This window comes from Phacochoerus africanus, chromosome 4, assembly GCF_016906955.1.
Source record: "Phacochoerus africanus isolate WHEZ1 chromosome 4, ROS_Pafr_v1, whole genome shotgun sequence".
Classification (NCBI taxonomy): Eukaryota; Metazoa; Chordata; class Mammalia; order Artiodactyla; family Suidae; genus Phacochoerus; species Phacochoerus africanus.
Window position 1 is genome coordinate 59728505 of NC_062547.1, and position 20717 is coordinate 59749221.

The 20717-nt window shown below is 48.1% G+C and overlaps 1 protein-coding gene across 4 annotated transcripts in view; it reads right to left on the bottom strand.

The window, feature by feature from the left end:
• Positions 1–20489, bottom strand: part of GATAD2A (GATA zinc finger domain containing 2A) — a 102116-nt gene extending 81627 nt beyond the window's left edge. For 2 of the 4 annotated variants that reach the window (XM_047776440.1, XM_047776437.1), the window contains exon 1: positions 20156–20489. The gene's annotated coding sequence lies outside the window, so the exon portion shown is untranslated. Of the gene's footprint in view, positions 1–9190; positions 9541–20155 lie in introns of those variants that run through there. The other 2 variants (XM_047776438.1, XM_047776439.1) reach the window with 2 other exon arrangements.
• Positions 20490–20717: the final 228 nt, after the last annotated feature.

Here is a 20717-nt window from a genome sequence, read left to right on the forward strand (position 1 = left end):
TGAAAAATGACTACAAGTTAAACAATAAATGGCATTTAAAAAAAATAATAATTCAGAGAAAGCAGTTTAAATGCTCTTAAAATTGAAAGCTTTCACCCACTAGATCCCAGAAAAGAAAACAAAGCTATGGTTTTGTTTTTAAGATTTTTATTTTTGGAGTTCCCATAGTGGCTCAATGGTTAACGAATCCAACTAGGAACCATGAGGTTGTGGGTTCGATCCCTGGCCTTGCTCAGTGGGTTAAGGATCCGGCGTTGCCATGAGCTGTGGTGTAGGTCGCAGATGCAGCTCGGATCCCACATTGCTGTGGCTGTGGTGTAGGCCGGCAGCTACAGCTCTGATTAGACCCCCTAGCCTGGGAACCTCCATATGCTGCAGGTGCAGCCCTAGAAAAAGGCAAGAAGACAAAAAAATAAATAAGTAAAAAATAAAGACAGCCCTGAGAGTCCAGAAGCATCCTGAGTTTTCTACTGTGTCCTGTCCCATCCTCACATTAGAGACATCATGATGACCTCAAAAGACAGTCTTGAGGAAAGAAACCTGTCAATGGACCTCTATAAATAAAAGGAAGAGGAACCTAAAACAAAACAGAAAATACTGGAGTTCCCGTCGTGGCTCAGTGGTTAACGAATCCGAGTAAGAACCATGAGGTTGCAAGTTTGATCCCTGGCATGGCTCAGTGGGTTAAGGATCCAGCGTTGCCATGGGAACTGTGGTGTAGGTTGCAGATACGGCTTGGATCCCGTGTTGCTGTGGCTCTGTCATAGGCCGGCAGCTACAGCTCCGATTCAACCCCTAGCCTGGGAACCTCCATATGCCACAGAAGTGACCCAAGAAATGGCAAAAAGACAAAAAGACAAAAAATATAAAAATAAAAAATTGCCATGAAAAAATAAGGATGAGTGAGATCAAACTAGAAGCTCCAGGAGGGAACACAAATCTATATTCCCCTCTCTTCTGCAAGGAAACCCAAGGCAGGCCACCCCTCCTTTCAGTCCTCAGTTTCCAATTTGTAACATCAAGGGCTGCTGCAACTCTTCTTGAAGTCTGAATGCTGCCTGCTAAGTTCAGCAAAACAGCACACAGAAGCAAGCTAGTCTCAGGTGAGTGTTAAACTTGCCTGTTGCCCAGGGACCAAAAATAGTTACATTTCTAATGCTCTGCCTGACAAATATAAATGGACAGTAAGGCTGCAATTACGTTTCAATCCAGACCCAATCTGCTGATATCCTTGACCAAGAAAGCTTCAAAAGCAGACCAAGCAATGTCTACTACAGACACCTGAGGTTCCTGCCTCCTCCCCAGACTTTAGTATCAGGAAATGTTGCCTGTAAGGATGAAAGAGATAAAAAGTTTCAACAATAAAAACTTTAAAGGTTTGGGAGGGGAGGCAGCAGAGAGATGACCCACATACAAACTGCTGAGAAGGTCAACTAATCAAACAAAAGTGTTAAGGAAAACACTAATCAAACCCTCGAAATCGCCCAGGCTTCCAGTAGGTATAAGAGAATCCCAGGGAGGGATCTGACTCCAGAATCCTCTGAAAGAACTGCCTGCCTTTGAAAGGGGTTGGTATTAACCCTTTACATGCACAAGAATAATACAGGAGAGAATAGAAAATGAAGTTCAAGTGTTCTATCAATGATATGAAAGTCCTGAGAATATCAAGAGTCTGCAGTGACTCAACCAATTCAATCAATGCCTTCAAACCAAGGACTCAGTGTGCCATGTTCCTACCTTTCCCAAACCATTGAGCATCTGCAAAAAAAAACATGTTTCCTTAGTGGATGAATTAAAGTTGTAACAAGCAAAAGTTTTCAGAACCAGCTGGCAGTGAGCCTGCCCAACACACACAAGAAAAATGAAAAATCTGATATTACTGCCACAAAAGTCCACCAATGGAAATTCAAGTGACATATTGGCCTGAAACCTGTTCACCTCCAAGGTCATGGTGAGCACCTGCCTCTAAAGTAAGATTGTGTTGAGTAAAGTTTAACAGCCACTGACTCAAAGGCTAATTGCACAAAACAACTGGGATTGGAGGAAATGTTATATTGGGATTATATGCAGATTTAAGGCCACAAGTTTTTTCATTTCCCTTCCAGATAACCTAACCAAACTTTTGAGGTGAGATCTCCTTACAATGAGTTTTGAAGACCTCCAAATTGTTAGGTTATGGTGGGATTCCGTTAAGGAAAATCTAGCTTTTCCATCTGAGTGTTTCATTGTATGTAGTAATTGAGATGTGAAACCCCAGGGGGGATCACCATGTTGTTATCTGGGCAGAGAAGAATTTTGTCTCAGAGATAAGTGAAGAAGCAAGGGCTGGGATACCCCTGACCACTTTCAAACATTTCTCACTTGCCCTCACAGCCATCCCATGAAGTTAAGGATACAGTCCCCATCTATCAATGGGAAAGCTGTGGCCAGGCAATGGGAAAGCTATGGCCAGGCAACCTGCCCATAAGCCAAGAACAGTAAGCTATAGTCAGATCTGTCAAATTTCCAAGCCGGCTAGAGAGCTGTAAGTGCAGAAAAAGGACAGGATTCGGGGCCAGTCTCTCCCATTTGCCACTGCAACCTACTTCCACCCCTCCCCAGAGTCCACTCAGGGACAAAGCTAGAGGTACAGGGGCCCCTCCTAGTTCTCAAAGGGAAGACCCCATGAGAGATCTGCCTACCAAACAAACATCTTCCCATCTTACAGATGGAGGGGCTGTCCCTAAAAGTCAGGATGTGTGGTTCAGCAAGCCCAGGGTCAGAAAAACGGGCTGTTATCTCCTTTGCCCTGGTAAGGAACCGCCAATCCAGCCATTCTCAATCTCCAGGGAGGCACCAAGGCTAGTGGGAAAAACCTTCATAGTGTGAAATCAGAAAGACTGGAGCCCAGTCCCAGCTGTAGAAAAATTAGCAAAGTGACCCTATCAGCCTCTGTAGAGACTTCATCTTCTTCCAACCAAAATGTTAAGGACAGGCACATAACAGACAGTGATTAGTTTGTCCCAGAAGCATGGAGGTGCCCTACACACGACAAGCAGAGCAGTCATTAATGCTTTGGGGCTCTGCCTCACCTGTTCTAGTTGCAATGGTGCACTCAATGAACTCCAATTAATTGAGCAGGTACACACCCGGGGCTGTTCCATACCACTTGTATTTATTATCTCACTCCCAACTCAGCCATTCAAGGTAGCCATTACTACTACCTCCTTTATAGAAATGGGGAAGAGGTCAAGTCACTAACTTGGTCAAGTCCCTAATAAGTGGCCAGGTGAAGCTCACACCTAACCTAAGGCAAAGCCAGGGCGGCCCACAACACCCTACAGGGAACTACTGCCCAGGAACTGGCCCACAGCCTCCCCAGAACCAGGAGCCAAGTGGCCATCATTCTGCAGCAGTATTTTTAAAAAGTTTGCTCAGAGGTATTACCTTTAGGATGAATTAGGGGTTTTTTTTGTTTTTCTTTTGTCTTCTTAGAGCTGCACCACGGGCAATCAAAGTTCCCAGGCTAGAGGTCAAAATAGAACTATAGCTCCCGGCCTATGCCACAGCAGCAACAATGCCAGATCCAAGCAAGCCTTGTCTGCAACCTACACCACAGCTCATGGTAACGCCAGATCCTTTAACCCACTGATCAAGGCCAGGAATCAAAACCACATCCTAACGGAAACTACTTCATTACCGCTGAGCCACAACAGGGACTCCAGGTTGAGCTAGCCTTAAAGGTTTAAACCAAAAGACCTGACCAGCAAGGCAGGTCAAGTGGTGTCAGGTCTTAAGACAGATATGCAGGAGGAATGACTGAAGGAGTCTTCAAACAAATGAAGACTTTCTCTCAAATTTCTGCCCCTTTCCCTCCCTGCCCCTGACTGCAGCTGCACCTGGCTATCTCTGAGGCCATGCAAACTCAAAGTCCCATAGCTTCAAAACCTTCCCCCAAACTCCGGCCTCAAATTGCTGGAAGTCCCCTTTCGGGTATCACCCATCCCTGGCCAGCACATTCTACCTCAGATGCTGGCCTGTGTTCCTTGGAGGGATATTAAGTCTTCAGTCCTTTTCATGTAAGGAATCCAAGAACTGGGAATGAGGGGAACAGGAAAGCAAGGCCCCTGACAAACTCCCCTGTAAAACAAGTACTTTTGTGAAGAAAAGAGAAAAGTGGGTGCAGTGCACTGAAGCTGCAAAGACCCTTTCCCACATACCCTGGAGGGTTCTGGAGGATCCTCAGTCAATCAATTCCTAAGGCTACCTGCAGGTATTCAATTAGAGTAAGTCTCTGTGCCTTCCAAAAGACTAACCTACATTTTCTTCAGACAAAAAGAGGTCAAAAATACAGCCTAAAAAGCAAGGGGAGGGGCAAAAAGCACACGGTTTGACATTCCTCTTGACTAAAAAGTCCTGGATCACGTTTGCCAGAATCCATAAATATGCCAGATCTGCCCCCGGCTGGTACTTTTGTTTATAATAACACCAGTCTCACTACTTCCACCTCACTGCCACCACTTCAACTCCCGTCTTTTTTTTTTTTTTTTAAATCTCTACCTTCTTAACATGCTGCCTTCCTAACTCAAGGAAAAGATGTAGTGTCGCAGTTCGCATATAAAATAAGTTTTGTTGGCGTTCCCGTGTTGGCATAGGGGAAACAAATCCAACTAGGAACCATGAGGTTGCAGGTTCAATCCCTGGCCTTGCTCAGTGGGTTAAGGATCCGGCGTTGCCGGGAGCTGTGGTGTAGGTCGCAGATTCGGCTTGGATCCCGCGTTGCTATGGCTGTGGTGTAGGCCAACAGCAACAGCTCCAATTAGACCCCTAGCCTGGGAACCTTCATGTGCCACAGGTGCACCCCTAAAAAGACAAAAAATAAATAAAGTTTGTTGCCTGAAAGAATAGCAATCTAAGGCCAGACTGTCTAACTTACCTCCTAAAACGGCTCAGATAACTTAACAGCATCCATTCTAATAAACAACCACACTTAGCAGGCAGCACAGTTCCGTAAGCCTCAAACTATGACACTGCCAACTCGTTCTTTTGGTTCTGCTGCACTTCCCCACTCAACAACTGTTACAAGGAAATCCCAATGATGCTCTATTACCCCAGGATGACTGCTCATGAAGACCTCACCTACTCACTTGTTTCAATAATCTTCCTAGTTTTCTACAATGAGCATAAATTAACTCTATCAACGGGGGGAAAGAAAAGTCTAGGGAAAATAGCCTTGTCTGTTCCATTTGATGGCACAGAAACACACCAAATCTAAACAAGTAGTTCTCTAGATGAGCATTTGAGTTGCCCACACTTTGAGAAGTTAACACACTGACAGTCCTTAACTAGATTCAGTGGTAAGGGCATTATAGTTTTGTCTCTCAGAAATTGGTATGTTCAAGACTTTGCAGGTCACTTTTTTTTTTTTTTTAATGGCCATATGCATGGCACATGGAAGTTCCCAGGCCTGGGACTGAATCGAACTCACAGGGGCGCAATGTTGGATCCTTTAACCCACTATGCCAGACCAGGGATAAAACCCAAGCCTCCAAAGCAACATGAGCCACTGCAGTTCTTTCCCTGACCCTGTTAAGTTTTTCCAAGTTTATGAGATTAGTAATGATTTCTCTCCCACTTATCTTACAGTAAACTCCACTGAGCAGGGATGCCTAGCACAGTGTCAGAGGCACAGTTTGCACACTGGTATTTATTGACTAAATCAATACACAAATCACTACTTGCAATGCCAGAAATCTACAAACAACTGATGCAAAGTAAGTGAGAAGAACTATTAAAGAGTTGTGAACTGTAGCTTTTAAAATGTACAGAGTTCCCTTGTGGCAAGGAGGTTAAGGATCCAGTGTTGTCACTCCAGCGGCTCAGGTGCCTGTGGCACAGGTTCAATCCCTGCACCTGGGAACTTCTACGTGCTCTGGGTGTGGCCAAAAAATAAAATAAAATGTTGTATTAAATTTAAAATGTTCCTGGAGTTCCCGCTGTGGCTCAGCGGTAACAAACCCCAACTAGTATCCATAAGGATGCAGGTTTGATCCCTTGCTCAATGGGTTAAGAATCCAGCATTGCCAGGAGTTCCCATCGTGGCGCAGTGGTTAACGAATCCGACTAGGAACCATGAGGTTGTGGGTTCGATCCCAGGCCTTGCTCAGTGGGTTAAGGGTCCGGCGTTGCCATGACCTGTGGTGTAGGTCGTAGGTCGCAGACGTGGCTCAGATCCCACATTGCTGTGGCTGTGGCGTAGCAATGCCATAAGCTGTGGTGTTGGTCGCAGACTCAACTTGGATCTGGAGTTGTTGTGGCTGTGGTGTAGGCTGGTAGCTGCAGCTCTGATTTGACCCCTAGCCTGGGAACTTCCATGTGCCATGGGTGTTGGTGCGGCCCTAAAAAATAAATAAATGATCCTTATTTAAAAAAAAAAAATTAGGAGTTCCCGTTACAGTGCAGCGGAAACAAATCCGACTAGGAACCATGAAGTGGCAGGTTTGATCCCTGACCTCGCTCAGTGGGTTAAGGATCCAGCGTTGCCGTGAGCTGTGGTGTAGATCACAGACGAGGCTCAGATCTGGCGTTGCTGTGGCTCTGGCATAGCCCAGCAGCTGTAGCTTCAATTGGACCCCTAGCCTGGGAACATTCATATGCCGTGGGTGCGGCCCTAAAAAGACAAAAAATAAAAAAAAAAATAAAAATCATAAAATACAGACACCAAAAAGTTTGTGGGGAAAAAAAACTACTACTACTTAACCCTAACCCAAAGATTTTGTTGACATCTTTGTACAAATCTTTCCAGGATATTTTCTTTTTTCTTTTTTTTTTTTTGTCTTTTTGTTGTTGTTGTTGCTATTTCTTGGGCCGCTCCCGCGGCATATGGAGGTTCCCAGGCTAGGGGTCCAATTGGAGCTGTAGCCACCGGCCTACACCAGAGCCACAGCAACGCGGGATCCGAGCCGCGTCTGCAACCTACACCACAGCTCACGGCAACGCCGGATCGTTAACCCACTGAGCAAGGGCAGGGACCGAACCCGCAACCTCATGGTTCCTAGTCGGATTCCTTAACCACTGCGCCACGACGGGAACTCCCAGGATTTTTTTCTACCAAGGGCAGCATTACTTTTTTCCTAGCTATCAAAATATAAGATTGTAGGAGCCAACAAATGATACGGCATTAATAGAGATGACTTGACATTTAAAAAAATGACGTCATCTGAGCCAAAATAACAATGCCTCCAAATCATTAATACAGGAGCCACCCTATTCTCTACACCGCATCCAAGATGAGAGGTACTCCTCTGTAAACAACATCAGCTTCAGAATTTTAGGAGAGTGATAGGGATGAAAGAGGAAGGGAGTTAGGAGAGGGTCTAGCATATCACTCTCAAAATCCCCAAGCTAAACTGCTTCCTCTAGAAAAAGGTCAACTTTTCTGAGTTATGGGCTACAGAAGCAAAGGGGTGACTCTGCGGCTTGATTCCTAAAAGCCAGCTGGTAACTCTGCTCTCTGAGGACAAAGCAGGGCTGGAAATGGTTTCACCAGGTCATCCCCAAACTGCAAGCAGAGGTTGTGTTTTAGAAGCTCCCAGGAAAAAACTCACAGACTGGCCTTGCAAACAGGCGCATCCCTGGGCTCTGGTGCCCCCAGAGGGCAGGTACAAACCTAGCTCTGCCTCTCTGCTCCGCAGTCTTGAGCAAGCAACCTAGTCTCTGGAAGCTTCAGTTTCCTCATCCGCAAAGTGGAGACTACACCTGCCCCTCCCATAAGATTAGTAGGAGTACTGAAATATGCCTGTGAATATGCCTGTGCTTGGCACACAGTAGGCTCTTAAATCAAACTGGGGCCAGTAATGATTAGCCCTCCTCCACACTTGTTGTCAGATCTAATAAGATACTGATCTTAGCTAGCGAACTGACCTGGTGCCAGCAAACACCAGTTTACACTAACTAACTTAAAAGAAAACTTGTAACCACTACCAGAGGAAAGAGAACATCAACAGGACAGTGGGTCTAAGGACTGAAGCAATTGAACAGAAGAAGGCTGTGTGTCCCTCAGTTTCTCTGTACTGCCACAGCCAGAAGGTGTCACTGCGAGAAACAGACACACAAAACCAGAGACTTAACCAGTACTGTGTACTCCAAGAAAATTGAGAGAAGTAAAAGGGTGAGGAAGAGAGAAAAATTAAAGACTCAAGTGACTCACTCGGACTTTGAGCTAAAGAATCCAAAGCTCTTAAGATAAGCATGAACTACACACCTAAAGGCGAAGGGTCAGATACACAAAATTAAGCAGTCCGTGCAAAATTCCTAGGGCAGGGCAGAAACGTGCACCCAATGTGTCATTCAGTTCCTAAGGGAGGAGTCCCCATTCATTTCTGGGTCCCAGTGTTTACGCACACACCAAGTGTCAATCAGCTTTAGGGTAGGGCCCTGCCCATAAGCCTTTCCTTGTTGAAGTGATCAATTCCGATTCTTGGCAATAATCCCTTTAAAAGGCCAGCTGCTGCTGTCTAGTCACTGATGCCGACCCTTTCCAGGTGGGAAAAAAGAAATCAATACAGCCAACGCCTAGATGGGGAGGCAAATTTAAAGTGTAGGGCCCCGTGAAAAGCTGGAACCCAGATGGGGGAAGGGTCCCGCGGCTCCCAGGGTCAGGCAAGAAGGGCGCGGGCAAGGGGGAGGACCGGCCCTGCAGGCGTGGGCGCGCGGGGACTCTTATTCTGACACGGGATCCGCAGCCGCCGTCGCCGTCGCCGCGGGGTTCAGCGCCGCGGCCCCGCCCGCCTACGACCCCCACCTCCTGCCCGGGACCCCCGCCCAGCGCGCCCACGTGCCGCCGCCCCCCTCCCCGCGAGTCCCGGCCGCTAGAAAGCGGCGCCTCGCTGCCCTGCCCCTCCCCCGGCCCCAGAGGGAGCGCAGGAGGAAGGGGGGCGACGCCGCGACTTTCCAGGACCCCCGCCCGGCTCGGCCCCCACGTGCCCGGGCAGCGTCGGAGCGCGGAACTTTCCAAGGCAGCGTGATGAAGACGCTCCCGGAATACAAGGAGTAGAACTCGCTTGCTCTCACTTTTCCGCGCTCACACTGGGGTCCTTCACAGCCCCCCCTGACCCTCCTACCCTGCCCAGCCCGCGCCGTCCCCGCCGCTCCAGTCTCCATCGCACGACCCCAGCCCCCCGACCCCCGCCAAGTTTGGTCCAGAACTTACCCGGCTGCGGGCCGGCCGGGCCCGAGGGCAGTGCGCGGGTTCAAGGGGCCGTGGGGCCGGGGTCGGGGTCGCCTGCGGGGCCGGGCGGCCGAGGGGCTGGGGGCGCCGGGCCGCGCGCGCTCGCTCCGCCTTTGGGGCCGCCCGGGCCCGCGGCGCTCGCTCCGCCAGTCCGCCCGCCCGCCCGCGCCGCCGGCCAGATAATGCGCCCCTCGGCCGCACACATGGAGCCCGGCGCCGGCGTCACCGCCCGGGACATGCGCACCAGGTCAGCGCGCCCGGCCCGCGGCCCCCAAAACACCGGGGAGCTCTTAAAGGCGACGCTGCCCGCCCGCGCCCGACTGGGCGGGGCCTGATGATGGTGGGCGGGGCCTGGCGGTGGTGGGCAGGGCATGTTGGCCGGCACCTCCCCGGAAGCACCGCCCCTCCCGACTGCGCTCCAAGGGACGCCCTGCCCCGCGCGTAGTTTTCCCACGAGGGCTCTGGCCGGCTCCCGTCGCAGGACCGAGGGGTCCTCGCCAGCTCACCCGCTGCAGAATCGGGCCGGCCGCGCCCAGGGCTGACTCACGACGCGCTCACTGCTGACCTCGCTCCAAATGAGCTGAGAGACCTCAAACAACTCAGCTGCTTCTGAAAACAGAGGTTAGAATGCCACCCTCTTGGGGTCGTCACACAGAAGTTCCCCTCCAGGGGATCGGCTGAACCATCACTCCTCCAGCGCAACAGAGAGAGTTCCACAAAGTAAGCTCCATACCCACCCACTTAAGACACTTGGGGGATGACTGCTCTCCCTCTCCAGTTACCTCCCAATCTGCCCCCTGTGCCTCTGGGAAAAGGTGACACCCCCCAAGAGAAGCAAATCTGCACCCCTTCCCTCTCCAGTGATTTGGAGGAAACACAGTCTAACCCGAGAGAGAATGGGCTTTGGATGTATTAAGCTACCTAAGGCAAACACAATTTTAATAGGGAAAATAAAAATATCCTGTATCACAACAAGGCTCTCAAGATTAGATTCTGAAGAGTCACCCAAAAGGGGCCCTTCCATGTTCTTTTTACAGCGTTAGGACAAATACTTCATGATGACACACATAGGATCCTAACCAGTGGCTTTCCCAAATTTTTAAAACAGATCCTACTTCATATTCATACACGTGAAACAAACTGCACCAAACATACCTTTACTAGTGGAAATGTACTGATACTTTCTACTCTATTTTAAAAAGAGAATCAATGTAATTCCAACTCACAATTGGTCTTGACCCCAAACTTTAAAAACACTTAAAGTAGAATTTGTTTTACAAATAGAATTTTGTTATATGCCCACAGCTCAACAAGTTCAAAAAAGCCCATTTTAATTGTGTTGAGTTTCACACCTAAATGGCAACTCTTTGTTGCTAATTCCACCCCCCCCAAACACACTCACCTCCAAAATCTTCCAATTACTTAATGCCAACATCTGGCACAACCTCCTCAAGAGCAAAAAAGAAGCACTCCTCAAACTAAAAATGATACAAAATACAAACTGTTGACCCCCAAACACCTTCCTTGACCCAGTTTTGTCAGTGATTTGCTTTGCTACAAAGAAATTCAAATGTTCAAGTTCAAAAACCAAACAAAAAGTTTATTCTCAAACAGGTGACTTAGCAAAGGAATGCGGGAAGCTCATAAGCAAAGATAGTTTAAAACAAAATCCATGATTTTCACTCTTAATTCAGCAGCTGTATATTTTGAGAACTGCTTTACGCTACAATAATTAATCAGGTGATGTACATTAAAGCAATACAAGCAAAATATTACCTCACTGCTCCTCACCTGGGTCTTGATTAATGCCAACTTAATTAACTAAAAACAGAGCAAAGTGTGGTCAGGTGGGAGACCCAAGACATGGGACTGACGTAGGGATTTCAGAATCTAAGGTGGCAAACCCTGTGCAAGTCACCAAGGTGACAACCACCCTATTTTAAAGAGGGAAACATCAGCTGTGACATATTAATGACACACCCCAATGGACTGAGATGTGCACTGGTGACAGGTGGGCTGCTCCAGAGGACAGTGCCAACTTCTCCAGCTGGAAAAGCAGGGGTGGGAGTGGGGTGAAATACTTACAGAGTTTATTTTTGTGAGGAAGAAAGGGCCAGCTGCGTAGATGGAAAAATCAACAGTGAATCCAGACCTGTCTGGGGTCCCTGATGCTCAGGCAGGTAAATGTTAAGGCTGCTTGGCCTGAAGACCTGTGCCTATCGTACTGGACTAAATGGTAAATAGTTGAGCTGGCTTATTATGAAATATGATGCAATCACCTTCAGATGCCATTCTAAAACCGAAGAAACTCTAAGAGACAACTAGGGAAACATTATTTCTCTTGAAGTTTTTTCCCTCTGCCCTAAGAACAAGTCAATCAGTTAATACTTAAGGATGTCCATGCTGAGAAAACTCCGATTCAAAAAGATACATGCACCCCAGTGTTCATAGCAGCACTATTTACAACAGTGACAGAAAAGCAACCTAAGTATCCATCAACAGATGAATAAAGATTTTATATACAGATGTATATAAACAATGGAGTATCATCCATAAAAAAGAATGAAATGATGCCATCTGCAGCAACATGGATAGACCTAGAGATTATCATATTGAATGAGAAAGACAAATATTGTACGATATCACTTACTTGCAGACTATAAAAATAGGAGTTCCCGTCATGGCTCAGCGGAAATGAATCTAACTAGTATCCATAAGGTTCGATCCCTGGCCTCACTCAGTGGGTTAAGGATCCAGCACTGCCATGAGCTGTGGTATAGGTCACAGACATGGCTCCAATGCCAAGTTTCTGTGGCTATGGCATAGACCAACAGCTACAGCTCCAATTGGACCCCTAGCCTGGGAACTTATATAGGCCGCATGTGCAGCAGTAAAAAGAAAAAAAAAGAAGAAAGAAAAAAGATACAAATAAACTTATTTAAAACAGAATTGGGTGGGTTCTGGTTGTGGCACAGTGGAAACAAATCCGACTAGTAACCATGAGGTTGAGGTTCAATCCCTGACCTCACTCAGTGGGTTAAGGATCCGACGTTGCTGTGACCTATGGTGTAGGCTGCAGACATGGCTTGGATCCCGCATTGCTGTGGCTCTGGCATGGGCTGTGGCTCTGGCGTGGGCCAGCGGCCACAGTTCAGATTCAACCCCTAGCCTGGGAACCTCCATATGGCAAGGGTGCAGCCCTAGAAAAGACAAAAAGACAGGGAAAAAAAAAAAAAAAAAAGCTAAGGCTTTTGCGACAACACACTGTAGCCACACAGAGTATAGTAGGTTTGAGCTTTTTTCATAGTTACCCTGTCATGCTTCAGGAGGCACTGCAAGTCCTTATGGTACACCAAGGTGATGCAGCAGCAGAAGCAGCAGTGTAAGGCTATGATGAACTAAGGGAACCCACTGAGGAAAATCAGCCAATCCAGGAACCTTGGATCATAAGTCCTCAGTGGAGCCTGTGGCTCCAGTATAGACTGGTTTGCTCATGGGCAGTATGAGCTGCCATAGATAGCTATCCAAACTTGGGTGCCAACTTCAAAGGGGACAGTCGGCCTTGATATTATTCTGTAACGACTATCTTTACTAAGCACCTACAACAACCCAGCCACTTCTTCATGCTTACCATCTCCATCCCACAAATGAGGAAACCAAGGCTCAAAGAGGTTAGGCCACTTGTAGTTAGGCCACCTTCCTGAGGTCACAAAGCCAGCAAGTGGCGGAATCTGGAATTCTGACTCTGAAGTTTCTACTGTACACAGGGCCTCCCATGGCACTTTTACAAAGCAACAAAGACAATGGACAGTAAACCATTCTTGAAGAACACATTCTTGCATGATATTCTCTTGTGGTGCAGCACGTTAAGGATCCAGTGTTGTCACTGCAGTGGCTAGGGTCGCTGCTGTGGCATGGGTTCAATCCCTCGGCCTGGGAACTTCCGCATGCCATGGGTGCAGCCAAAAACAAAAATAAACAAAAAAAGAGCACACTCTTGCAGAAGGATCTATCTACCATTTCCTCCTTAAGTTCTATACACATCTCCAGAGCAGCCCCCTGCAGGCAGGCTCCTGTAGGGAACACCGGTGATAATGTGACAGGAAACCATCCTGTTAATCACCCTGCCAGACAGTCTTGAGTTTGTGAGTTCATGAGCTGAGCCTCCAGAACTGCTAAGTGCAGGTCCACTGGTAGCTCCTCACTCTGACAAAGCAAGTTACTGAGCAAAAAAATGAGAACCTGAATGTGTTTTCTATGCTCAAACTGGAACCCAAGAACTCAGCCTGGAGGGCGGGGAACAGGAAGTGAAGAGAAAGCAAGCATCCACTTCCCAAGGGCAGCAGAGCCCAGAGGTGGGAGCCTGATCACATGCACAGTTGCATTACTTGTCCACGCCCACTTCCGGCCTGGGCCTTCCTCTTCACCTCAGGAGTCTGTACTAGAGTGGAAGGCAAGAAAAAGAAGACAAACTACCAGATACTCTCCTCATAATACACTCCCTCTCCCCTGGAGCCTGGGCCCTGAACGAGTATCCACCCCTGCTCTCTGGCTCCACTTCTCACAAACACACTTAAGAAGAACACTGGTCACATAACTGACATATGTGGACTAACACAAATCTGGCCACAACGTAGGAAAGGCAAAATAGCCCTTCCTCAGTCCTAGTACAAGAGGAAACCCTAGCACAGAGGGAACTCTGTCCACCAAGAACCTACCAGTATACAGCAGAGCAGTCTATTTAAAATCTCACTTTTCCTATGCCATAAACAACAGCCAAGCAATACCCTGATCTGACTTTTTTTTTTTTTTAGATTTTCAACAAGGTGGGAAAGGCTTTTAGAGCCATTTATCTTTTTGCATAATATGCAGTGCCATGAAAAAAAGCCACAGGATTCCAAAAACATACTGCCACCAACTTCAGGAAAAGTAAAGCTGAAAATGCTCCTGGCAATAATCATTCCACACCCTCTCTTCCAGTCTCTCTAAGACTACAGCCACAGCCATCCTGGATCAAGCAGTGCCAAGAGCCAACAATCAACTAGGAAAACACCATAATTTCTGCTTCCTTTCAGAGGGAGGAAACAGAAGCAAGGAGCCCAATGAGGAAATCAGAAAGGTAGTTAAGGTTTCACTTTCAAACTTCCAAGAAACTCCATCCCAAGCTCCCAACATCCAGGGATATTCCCAAAGAAGTTCTGAGATATTCTTTCATTCATTTGTTCATTTACCTGTCTGTGACTGGGATGTAATCTCCTTTAGGGCCAATTGCATCTGTCCAACTCACTGTTAGGCACCCAGCACCCAGCGTGGTGCACCTGGCACTTCACTGGCATACATTTATTGCTGAATTATTTGCTAGCATAGGAAGTTACAAGAGCCAGAAAAGTCACACTTTCTATTTTTCAATCTAAGTTGCATTTAAAAAACAAAAACAAAAACAAAAACAAAAAACAACTACGACCACACAGGAAAACCTGTGGTAAGTAAAGCTCCTGAGTGTTCAAAAGTCCTGTATAGGCCAGTTTGGAGGGATAAATTCATATTCAAACGATGCACCAATATAAACAAAGGCAGCCAGGCTGCAGAGAGGCTAAAGCCAAACTTAATACTAGAAATTCAAAATAACAACATCTACTCATTTGGATGGAAGGACTCCATATGGTAGTTATTTCCCAATTCCAAAAGAGGTCAGCTTCTTTCTTATCATCAAAATCCCACAGGGATTTAATGCCCCCAGTGCTGTCTCCAACAGGAAGGAAATCCTGACTTCCCTAGCTATTTCAGTTATATAAATCAACAGTTTATCATCCAGAGATAGAAGCTGGGCAGTATTAGGACCCGCATGCCTTTTAGAGCCGCCCACCAACGGATAACCACGTTACATTACATCTAATAAATGTACCTAGATCAATATCATTTCTAACTATCCAAGGGTTTTTATTGCTGTAAGGATCTTTCAATTGAAAAAAAAGTTTAAAAAACTTCCCGTTAGATAAAAGAGACTTGGTGGTGGCGCCACCATCCACCAGAGTGAAGTCTGTGGCCCACAAAAGGCAGCATAATTTCAAAAGGGATAATAATCTCTTTAAAGTTGTTTACCTTATGTTTTATAATTTTAAAATAATAAGCTTTGCTCCCTTCCCATATAATGGAATAAATGTCCTTAAAAGAATTAGGAGAAATTTAAGATTGGCAGATATTTCTTGGTTTCAAAAGTATCACTGTGTGTGTGTGTGTGTGTGTGTGTGTGTGTGAGAGAGAGAGAGAGAGAGAGAGAGAGAGAGAAAGGGGTGGAGAGAGAAGGAGAGACAGAGGGAGGGGAGAGGGGGTATTTTGAGAGAGGGAAGAAAATCCTGTTCAAACTTAGGAGCAGTGCAGTGGGGGCCTAGTTCAGATTTTCACCCACTATTCCTCCCTCACCTAGGTTTTAGTTATCAGAGGCAAGTGCAATTTGTCCCCACATGAATAAGTGAACAAGGCTGGGCCCAATTCACCAGCCATGATTTTAAAGCTTTCAATAATTACTAAGAACTCTCTCTCGAGTTCCCATCGTGGCGCAGTGGACTAGGAACCATGAGGTTGCGGGTTCAATCCCTGGCATAGCTGAGTGGGTTAAGGATCTGACACTGCCATGAGCTGTGGTGTAGGTCACAGATGCAGCTGGGACCATTGCTGTGGCGGTGGCTGTGGCATAGGCCAGCAGCTGTAGCTCCAATTCTACCCCTAGCCTGGGAACCTCCATATGCCAGGGGTGCAGCCCTAAAAAAAAGCAAAAAAAAAACTCTCTTCAAAAAAAAAAGGAGTTCCTGTGTGGCTCAGCAGGTTAAGGATCAGGCATTGTCACTGCAGTGACTGCTGTAGCGCAGGTTTGATCCCGAGCCCAAGAATTTCCAAATGCCAAGGGTGCAGCCAAAAAAAGGAAGAAAAAAAAGTGTCTCACCCCCAGAGATTGAGTTAACATCTCCACAACTCCCTGAACCACTGGGATCTCAAGGTGAATTTTGATTTCCTAAGCCACAAACTCAAAATACTATTATTTGTATGGCAACAAATACCTTTGTATGCCACTTTTCCAGTCTTTTGTCCCCCAATCTGATCCATTACCCTGAAAGAATGGTTCCTTTTTCCAAGGTTCTAATGTATAAGAAATCACTCATCAGGTAACTGCTGCATATCACTCAGTCAAGCAGTCCCAAAATAAGGCCTATGATCCTTTCTAGTTCACCTTCATCTTCTTCCTACAATTCAAGTTTGTTATAATCTTCTCTCTTGCCTGGGGTCTAATTATAGTAATACATCTCCTTGGCCCTAACTCAAAAATTACCCCAATTTACAGAGAGAAAAATCAAGGCCAAGGCAAACGCAAACCCCTGCTACACAGAAAATCCATCCCCCCCCTTTTTTTTTTTGTCTTTTTAGGAAGGCACCACGGCTGATGGAGGTTCCCAGGCTAGAGGTCCAATCGGAGCTGTAGCCACCGGCCTACACCAGGGCCAATGCTGGATCTAAGCCATGTCTGCAACCTACACCACAGCTCACAGCAACACCAGATCCTTAACCTACTGAACGAGGCCAGGGATCAAACCCGTGTCCTCATGGATGCTAGTTGGGTTTGTTAACTGCTGAGCCACATAACAGGGACTCTGAAAATCCATCTTATATCTGCTATATGAACACATAAAAATGCTGCTAGACCCAGGTGGGCAGTGGGTTTTGCAAGAGACATACCAAGTTTCTTTCTCTTTGTTCTTCAGGCATATTTAGCCTTGGCAAAATGTCAAGTGCTTCCTGGCCTGGGAGTCCAGGCCAGAACCCTAATCTCCTGAGCACAGCAACCGCCCTTTATTGTACGCCAATCATGTACTAGGTCCTGTGCTGGCTGCCTCCTGTTCATTATCTCAGATTCATTCATTCACACATCTAGGAAGCACCTCCCAACTGTAGGCAACTTCACACACATTCACAGAGATGAATATTTTCTAACATGTCATCAAATATTTTATAACATGCCAATCTTGTGCCATAACTTATCCAAGGCCACACAACTAGGAATGACAGACCCAGAATTTGAATCAGGTCCTTCTGACTTCAAAGCTCCCCCTTCCCTAACAGTTCATCTTTCTGGTCCTATGGGTTTCATTCAAATAACAAATATGCGCCAACACTTTTCTGCCCTGTCTCAGGGCACCTTAAGCCCTGAGCTCCCCATCATCTTTCCCCTGCCTCTCAGGGCAGTGCCTTCAGTTGACCAGGAAGAGGCAGCAGAGGAGCAACCAGGTCTGCAACAGCTTCCTGCCTGGACTTGACTACCCCAGGAGCAGAGGGCCCAGGAAACTCTCCAAATGCTTCTCCACAGAAGAAAATAGCTCGAGTTGAAACTTGTGTCCACATGGTCCACCGACAGATTTAGAACTCAAATTATAGCCTCGGCGGGAGTCTTCACAAAGAACTCAAATTAAGCAAGACCCAGATGGAAATGAACAGGAGAGAGACAGCCTTAAGTCAAACTGTAAAGTGAACTGCAGTTCTAGCAGAGTCAAAGGGAAGAACTTGTTGAAACGCTAAATTGAACAGAAGTTCAGGCTGTATTTCAGAACTCCGCTCCAAGAACGTTCTCTCCACGTTTTTAGCCTGAGACTTGTGCGTGGACACGAAGTGGTTACAAGTTACTCAGGTTTCAAACTGAGTTCATTCCTGTCCTTTGGACCATCTCTCAATGCCAGCATTCATCTACTTGGGCTCCAGAGAGCTCTGCGTTTGGCAAAACAGATAAAATTAGCTACTGGAGTGAACTTGGAATTCAGGGTGGGCCATTAAAAAAAAGTACACATGAGATTTGTAAAAGCCATGTAAAAACTTCCTTTGGGCCAGGCTGAAGTCACCCCAAACTTAGAAAAATGAATTCAAATCCCCTGTTCCTTGCCTCCCTTCCACTCTTCCTGGATCTAAGGTGACCCATTTCCTGTTTCTTGCCCTGCCTTTCAAACCAGAGTGGCCCACAAACAAGGATTCTCCAGAGATCAAGGGGTAAATCAACGGGCCTAGGAAGAGAAGACACAGCAGGAATACCTGAAGGAAGGGTTTTTGTCTCCTTTTTGGGGGATAAGGGGGTGGGAAAGGTGAGTTACTCTATGCAGAGGGAGGACTGAGGGATGGGACAGGAAGTAGATCTGTCCCACAACTTGAAAATGTGATAGTGGGCAGCGGAGCGGGCAGGGGTGGGGGGGGGTAGTTGTTAACGATACTCCAGCCCTGTCCCTCCTGCCTCTACAATGGCCTGACAACACTGTGGTTCCCCATGGCTCAAAAACAGAGTAATAACCAAGATTGCTATTTAGCAACAGCTCCTGCTCCCCCAAATCTAGCAGGTCTTAAATGATGAGAGAAAACAGTGTTTTTCTGCCTGTCTCCTGATTTCCCTTCCAGCCACAAAATCTTCCAGGTCCCTGAGGAGGTAAGAGTTCAGAGAATACCCCTAATCTAGAGAGAAAGAAGATTGGGGGGGGGGGGCATTTCTGATCCTCTCCTTCCAGAATGGAGAGAAATGGGTACAGAAATTGTGGAACCCTGAAGTTAGGACTCCAAGGAGAAATGAGGGAAGAGTTTCTCCCTTAGCGAATGGGGAGAGAAACCTCAGGAAAGGGGTAATGTCCTCAGGCAAGTAGGAGGGGAAATCCCTGGGAATGCAGGGGGACCCTTCAGAGAAGTGAAGAAATCCACTGTGTCTTCCATCAGAGAGGAGATATCTTGGAAAAGCGGAGGCATATTTCAGAGAAGTGAAGAGCTGTAGGAATGGAACATTTCGTATTAGGTGGAGAACCCCTGAAGAAGCCAGGGACTCCTCCAAACATCATGGCATCCACAGATTAGAAAGTGATCCCCAGAATGGAAATGATTTTGGAAAAATGAGGAACATTTCCTCAGACAAATAAGGATCCAATCAGATGTATGGGCCTTGGAGTGGGGGAGCTTCAGGAAAATGGAAGTATTTATCAAAAAGTAAGGGGTCCCAGAGTTCCCGTGGTGGTGTGGGGGGAAAGGAATCTGACTAGGTACCATGAGGTTGAAGGTTCAATCCCTGGCCTCACTCAGTTGCTTTAAGGATCTGGCGTTGCTGTGGCTGTAGTGTAGGCCTGGAGCTGTAGCTCAGATTTGACCCCTAGCCTGGGAACCTCCATATGCCACGGATGCGGCTCTAAAAAGCAAAAAAAAAAAAAAAAAAAGTAAGGGGTCCCATCCAAAGTAAGAACAGTTCAGAAAAGTGGGGAACACCTCCAAGAAGGACTCTGACAGAAGCAGGAACACTTCAGATTAGTTGGGAGACACTTGAGAAAAGGAGGGTGTCACCCAAAGAAGCGGGGACAGAAAAGCCAAGAGAGCATCGCAAAAAGGTAGGGGGCAAGGGGGACCTATGAAAAGTGAGAGACACCACAAAACAGCAAGGGCAAAAAAAAACACAGAACAGTGGGACAATATCTCACAGAAGCAGGGATCTCCTCAGAGAGGTGGGGATCCCCCAGAGAATTCAGGGGGAGGGTCCCCTAGAAACAAAGATGTCTCCTGAGAGAGGTAGGGGTCCGTCAGGGAAGCAGGGGACCGCCTATGAGACAGGGGGTCCCAGAAAGGCAGGAGGTCACTCGGAGAAAGCAACCCCTCGGACAAGCAGGGGTCCCCTTTAAGAAGCTGGGAGGGGGAGTCTCAGACAGCTCGGGTCCTCAGAGAAGGGGCTCCCCAGCGAAGCAGGAGGTTCCCTCAAAGAGACAGGGGATCCTCCAGGGAAGGGAGGATCCTCTCAAGAGGCGGGGTCCCTCAGAGAAGCGGGTCCCCTCAGACAAGGGGGTCCACGCAATGGAAGAGGCCCCCTCGAAGAAGCGGAAGCCCCAGAGAAGCCCCGGGCACCGGAAGCCGGGGACCCGCCAGCAGCGACGCCGGCCCCTCACTCACCGAAGTTGCTCGGCGCCTCTGCGGGCGACTGCTGGGGTCCCGGGGGGCCTCGGGTGGCAGGGTCGGGTCCGGTCGGCTCGGGTCCCGTGGCGGCAGCTCCCTCAGGTGGCGCCCGCGGCGGCGACGGCGGCGGCGACAAGACGACGGACGGTCGACCGACGGACTGCGCGGGCGGCGCGGGGCGCGTTCGGGCGGCGGGGGTGCGCGTGCGCGCGCCGGGGCGCTGACCCCGGGCGGGAGGAGCCGCCGCGCCGCGCTCGGAGCCGCCGCTCCGTCTCGCCGCTCAGTCTCACACTGAAATTGCCCGCTTCGCCGCCCGGCTTCCCCGGTTGCTAGGCAGATTTCGTCTCGCACACTTCCGGGTTGAGGCGCGTCTCACCGAGTGGCGGCGCCTCAGGCCAATGAGGTCCGGCTAGGGTTCCCGGGATCCGCGCCCCAGAGAGGGCGTGGCCAGCTCCATGACGGACAGCACCTTGCGGCCAATGATCGCGCGGGCCGGCTGGCCCTCGGGATCGCGCCGGGGGCCTGGGCGGGCCTGGAGAGGCGGGATGAGATGACTGAC